The sequence below is a fragment of the Convolutriloba macropyga genome, chromosome 1 (assembly GCF_964194025.1).
Source record: "Convolutriloba macropyga chromosome 1, txConMacr16.3, whole genome shotgun sequence".
NCBI lineage: Eukaryota > Metazoa > Xenacoelomorpha > Acoela > Convolutidae > Convolutriloba > Convolutriloba macropyga.
The window spans coordinates 89,058,814-89,064,813 of NC_134468.1; the positions used below are offsets into that span (position 1 = coordinate 89,058,814).

General features: G+C 37.3%; 1 protein-coding gene across 2 annotated transcripts in view; it reads right to left on the reverse strand.

Moving 5' to 3' along the window:
* Positions 1-5,153, reverse strand: part of LOC142352964 (uncharacterized) — a 54,539-nt gene extending 49,386 nt beyond the window's left edge. The window contains exon 1 of one of the 2 annotated variants that reach the window (XM_075405144.1): positions 5,027-5,153. The gene's annotated coding sequence lies outside the window, so the exon portion shown is untranslated. Of the gene's footprint in view, positions 1-5,021 lie in introns of both variants that reach the window. The other variant, XM_075405128.1, reaches the window with a different exon arrangement.
* Positions 5,154-6,000: the final 847 nt, after the last annotated feature.

The window sequence follows — 6,000 nt, forward strand, 5'->3', positions numbered from 1 at the left end:
TCAGATGAAGATACGGTCACCCCGAGGTATTTTAGCGGACGATAAGTGGCTCAATGGCTACTGCAGCGACATTGAGGTCGAGAATGACTCAGGCAACGCAGGAGGCTAGTGAAAGGGAAAGAGAGAGCACGGACAGGGAGTCCATATTCCTCCGTTCAGGTGTCTGCAGGTCGATACCACGTACATAACTAGCAGTACAACTCAAACTGGCCTGAAAGATTTATGGTAAAAGACGATCCATAAAGAATCTGGAGGGAATAAACAAAATTCTTGCTCCCGGCTCAAACATTTTAAAAGTGAGCCCCAAAACCTCGACGCGACGATGGAGGAGCCAAGAAAGCCAATAGTCGCAGTGCGGAACAGTGATATGGCCAAATTAGGAACACTTCAGGCGAAGCAGTCGCCACTAAAAGTTTACGCAGATCGACGTGGGCCGCGAACTTGCGAGAAGTTGGTGGACGAACAGATTCAGAGCCATGCGAAGAATTTCACCCGCAAACTAAAGGGTGACCAGAAGACGAAACAACGTAGGCGCGATCCCGGTAGTGGACTTTCATCTTCCCAATCATACATATCACGCGCGATGCGAGGGCGCATACCGAAACTCCCTAATTTCACATTAATTCGAAACCAACCTAACGAAGACCAAGCAGCTTCACACAGCGAACTGATACTACCGCCACAATTAGCATCGTTGTCAGCACTACAACAAGTTGCACCTGCAGTCCCCACAACGCAAGGCAAATGTGCATCAGACAGGAACCGCCGTAGTCCGTCGTATTACGGTTTCAACTATTCTTCTTCTGATTCGACTATCACAGCACCGCTGAAATGACCACGCCGAGCGGCAGACGTCGAAAACTCTCAGCTCTCACCCGCATCAGTTGTAGAGACAGTTCAGACAAATTCGATTCAACAACCCGATGAGGCAAACATCTCCCCTGTCATTAGTGCAGTATCACTTCCTGATCCGCGTGTTCGCCTCATAATCGACCATCAGACCCCGACCATGGATGACAGCGCTAGATAGATGTCAGTATAGGAAGCAGAAAATATAGAGATTCAGGAGTGAACCGTATCCGAATCACTAAACTGAGAAACTTTCGAAGTCGCAATTTAGTATTACTTAATTTTTAGATATGATAACCAGTACAATTTTATTTTCTATATATTTAACCGGTGACCAATTGTTAAGTTATAAATATTGTTATTACTATTATTCAGAAAGAAAAAAAATGTACAACAAGTACAATTTTTCGTTTTCACAACAAGGGGTATATGATACTTGAGTACATTCGATCTATTTATTTGGTGCAGTAAATGTCATATGATGTATTTATTTAATTCATTTCATTTGCCCTTCAATTCTTATTTCATTCCTGTTCATACTTCATGTCACAGGTTAGTTTTATTTCCCTTATGTTTTGTTTCCCGCTTCGTGATCAGACATGCCCGATCAGACGCTCATGCTTTGTTTGTAAGTACTTGAAGTTATACTTTCGCTAATCCAATTCAAAATCAGTTGCTCTTTTCTCTTCGCGAACTCGCACCGCAAGCTGAAGTAAAAGGCCTAAGTTCCAATTTCGCTCCGCTAATCACAATTTTCGTATTTCAAAGCTAAAGCGCACCGCAAGTGCCTACCGAAACATAATAGCGTACGACACAGTCTCATCAATTAGGAGGAGGCATGAAGTGTTATCATTGAATTGGTATCGTAAATCATATAACTATTGCTGCAATGGATTTTTAAATGAGGTTGAGTCTTGTTTGTGGAGAAAAATGTCTGAGTTTTTTTTTTCATTGTTTATCTTTCATGATGCGTTCAGAAAACATTTTGAGCACCAGCACTTTGGGTATGTTTTTTCTATAAAGGGGTTTCCACATCCGAAGAGTATGTTTCCAATAAATAAGTATAAGCAAAATATCTGCGTTGGGATTGGGTTCGTATTTATGTAATGCGATCATTGAATATTAGTTTAATCAAAATTTCACGGTTGCTGTTACTTTTGGGTTGTTGTTGGCGGAGTATAAATCCCAGGTGGATTAGTGCATCGCAAACTGTCAGGACTTTGTTTGTTTGAAGAAACAACGAGGAGGTATGTAGCAGATGGGGTGAAATTACGGTTTCTTACTTTTTATTTGATAGCTCCTGATGCAAATATATCCATTAGCTGAGGTAATATTGAGTTGATTTCTATGAGGCTTTTGGCATCTTTTTTCTGTTTTGACTCATTGCTGGCTTCCGTTATCAATAGGCTACCTTATTTTGCGTCTTGGGTGCTGGTTCGTATCCAGACTTCTTAAATGTGTTCCTATCATCCAATTGTTGGGATCTATTTAAAATATCATGTATGTGATTTATTGATTAATTATCAAGTGTTTCCTTTGATCCTCTTTGTTTGTGTCTATTACGCCATGCCTTGTGTTATTATGTGAGCGGGTGTTATTATGTGTTGGGACCCATCTCCCCACTTTAGCAAGATGGCCTTTCTTTTGTACTTTTTGGCATTTGTTGTCTTTTGCGAGACTTACTTCAAGCTGTCAAGTAGTGATAGTGGTCCCACTTTCGCAACAGCTTGGACTTTTTTTGGTCTTTAACATCGCTGGATTGGCCTTTGCTCTGTGTCATTCTGGTGTTTTGTTTGCTGTTAATCAATATATGTTTGCTGTCTAACACTCTCAGAAAAAGGCTTTTTTCATATATAAGTCTTTCTTTTTACTCTGTATGAGAGTTCAACTGTTATTGCTTATGGGTTTGGGATGTTAATGGTATTAGCTGTTTGTCTTGTCTGGAGCACTAATTTGTCGCACCTACTTTCCTATATGCATTACTAGCGTCCTTACTGCCTTCCTCAGCACCCGTTTCAACCCAACTGATGTATTTTAACCTGGTTGTTTTGAGTAGACTAAGTCTGTTGCGGTGAGTTTTTCCCTCTAATTCAGAGGTCATCAGACAAAGGTCTCTCCCATCCCAGCAAGAGTTAGACACAGATTATTGTCATTAATTCACAAGGTTCGCATACATTTTCCAAAACAGTATTAATCAAAAAAGCAAAGTTTAAATATAAGCGAAATATCTATTGCGAATCATATGTAATGAGATTAATATGGTAATTTAGAAAAATTGAAGCAACAAACCTTTCACACTGAAAAATTTTGTGAAGTGGAATAAGACTAGATATAAAACTTCAAACTACACATATAACTTAAACTGCACTGTTAAGCAAATGCACCCTGAAATTCATGAGACTAAGCAACATCAATGAATGCAGGAAGCTGAGCAAAGAGTGGCAAATATCGAAATCTTTTTTGAAACCTGATAACCGCAAAAAACATTTCGTCAATATTCTTTCAAATAAAAAATAAATTAAATTCTAATAGAAACCCTTGAGAAGCCAATGGGAGCTGTCTTTAGCGAGTTTAATACACAATAATACAAAACAACAACAAATACAGAAAAAGAAAGAAAAAACACAATAAAATAGCGAACAAAGACATTGTTGACGCCATATATATCCTTAAGCTGTTGGCTGAAATGATTAAGTACTTGGGTCTCATTTTGTTTGAACAGCAAAATGACGCTTATAAAAAAAGCCGTGTGAAAATCTATTGAAAAATTTTTAGGATAACAAAAAAGTTTATAACACAAAAACAGTTAAAATCAAAGTTTGTTTCACAACAAATTTGAAGGGACATTTACTTAATCAGATAAAGTTAAAACTTTATACAAAAAAGAAGAAGTAGATCAAAACTTTGTCAAAATTTTTCTAAACAAACAAACTCAAAATCATCAAAAGCATTAGCTATGCGCTGAAAATATTAACTTAGCTCACTTTTATCTGGTATTTTTTTGAGACTGGTCATTATTATGTATTTGGAGTGATAGTTATCTTTTTTTGAAGTGATAAAGATATTATGCATTTGCTGCTGTTGTATTCATTATTAGCCTGAGCTGACTAGTTGACTATTTTATATTTTGAATACTCGCCCAAACAGAGGAGAGATTGCTTGATCCATTGTAGTGTTATTGAGAACTTTTACACAAACTTTTTCTTACCTAATGAGGGGGCAGTAAAAAGTGAAGAAGTCAATCGTATGTAAGGTCAAAATACAGCATCATTGGGCCGTCTGAGAAATCATTAAGCTCTTTAAAAAAAATAAGTGCTCCCTGCCGAGTTTTTTGTTGTTTCTTTTCTTCTCAGTGACCAAAGTTCTCAAAACCTCATAATCAAGCTGATCTTAACAATAGAAATTTTTCGAAGGAAAAGAGTTCACCGTTTGTAATATTTTACGGCAATCACAAGTTTTATGGCTAAATTTATTTAAAATTTAAACATTTTAGCTATTGTGTGAGTTTAATTAAATCTTTAAAACCAACAAACCGGGTCGCGTTTTTGAGTCTGCCTTAACGTGCTAAACATTGACAATAAAAAATGAGAATTGACGATAAAAAATGAAAATGACAAAATCGGCTTCCACAGAAGATTGGAGTCGGATCTGGATGTTCAAAAAGAAACCTCTGAATTTGAGATGTAAACGAGGACAAGAAACAGATATATTCTGTGACCCTTTTACCAGCTTTTAAATTAGCTTTCCTGTGATGATTTTGGTGGTGCAATTTGATCAAAAATGATTTAAGCATGATTTTGTTTAAAAAGTCGAAGTTTTTAAACTGTGATTCTTAGTGTAGGCTTGCACCATCTCGAATGAGACAATCGCAGACCAAAATGACCTCTATCAGATTAAAGTCCACAAGAATCAGCGTCTGGCCATACTGTCCAGCATTTTTAAGGTCGCACAGCAATGTCATTTTCAGCGCAGAAAGAACAGATAGGTGAGCGGGAGTGACTCTGATCAGAGATCGATTCGGTCTTTGGCCTCAACCTGGGTTGTGTGTTGAAGAATTGGGAAAAATTTAAGGATGGATTCTTACTCTTCTTGCTTCCATTAACGGCGGTGGGGTGAGTATGGGTACGGGGGGGGGGGGGGGGGTCGACGAATTGAAAACTATTAAACTATACCTGACTTTTTGGTCGATCAGGTGAATGACATTTTGCCGGAACGAGTTTAATAAGAAAGTAAAAAAATTTTGTATGTTAATCAAGTTCTCAAACATTGACTCAAAAATCAAAGTTTAATCAACTAAACTGCAGTAAACTTTGGTAACTTTTCACATTATACAACGCAAAGAAATGTTCAGCGGCCATTCGATAATTTTTACTGAACTTATTATAAAAGCGAACGACTTTATTGGCATAACAAAATTGGCATACGCAAGAAGAATCTTGAGAGCTTTTTACTCTTTTATCGCGCTGGCTTACAACCTCTTTACTAGCTGTTATGGTCAACGAATCCATCATTATGAGGTCAAATGTACAAACTAACATTGAACCATTCAAAAAGATTACAACTAATGCAATAAGTTGAACTATTTGAAACTTCAACACCAGAGTTATCGAACAAAGAGTACGAATTTTATCTCCTTTTCAATCAATTAGTTAGGAATTGAAGTTGTAACTTATATATTTTTTGAAAAAAAAACTTGTTTGTTACAAGCCAAACTGAATCGTGCGAATTATATAAAATCAAAGCTAACTGCAGCCAAGTTTCAGTTGAAATTTAATTTGACTCCTTTCCATCCATTTTTTTTCAGCTCTTCCTGTTTAGAGGTCGCCGCCGGCAAAATGAGAAGAAGTGTTGACTTAGCAATTTGCATATATTAAAAATAGGTGGTTTTGAACGCACTTCCAGTATAACTGTTCAGTATTGCTTTATATAACTAGATCACGGTCGATTAAAATAATTTTAATATGCGTCTGTGTCGCTATGTATGTGTGATTGATGAGTGTTTGCGTAAGTTATTTTCTTTTGCGTGCTTCGATATTGTGACCTTAAGACTCACCCTCATTTAAATTTTTAAACGAAACTATTGGCCGGGCAACCAAAAACACTCTAATCTCATACGTTCAAGTAGCCCCCGGGTTTAGGTGCGCGACCCTA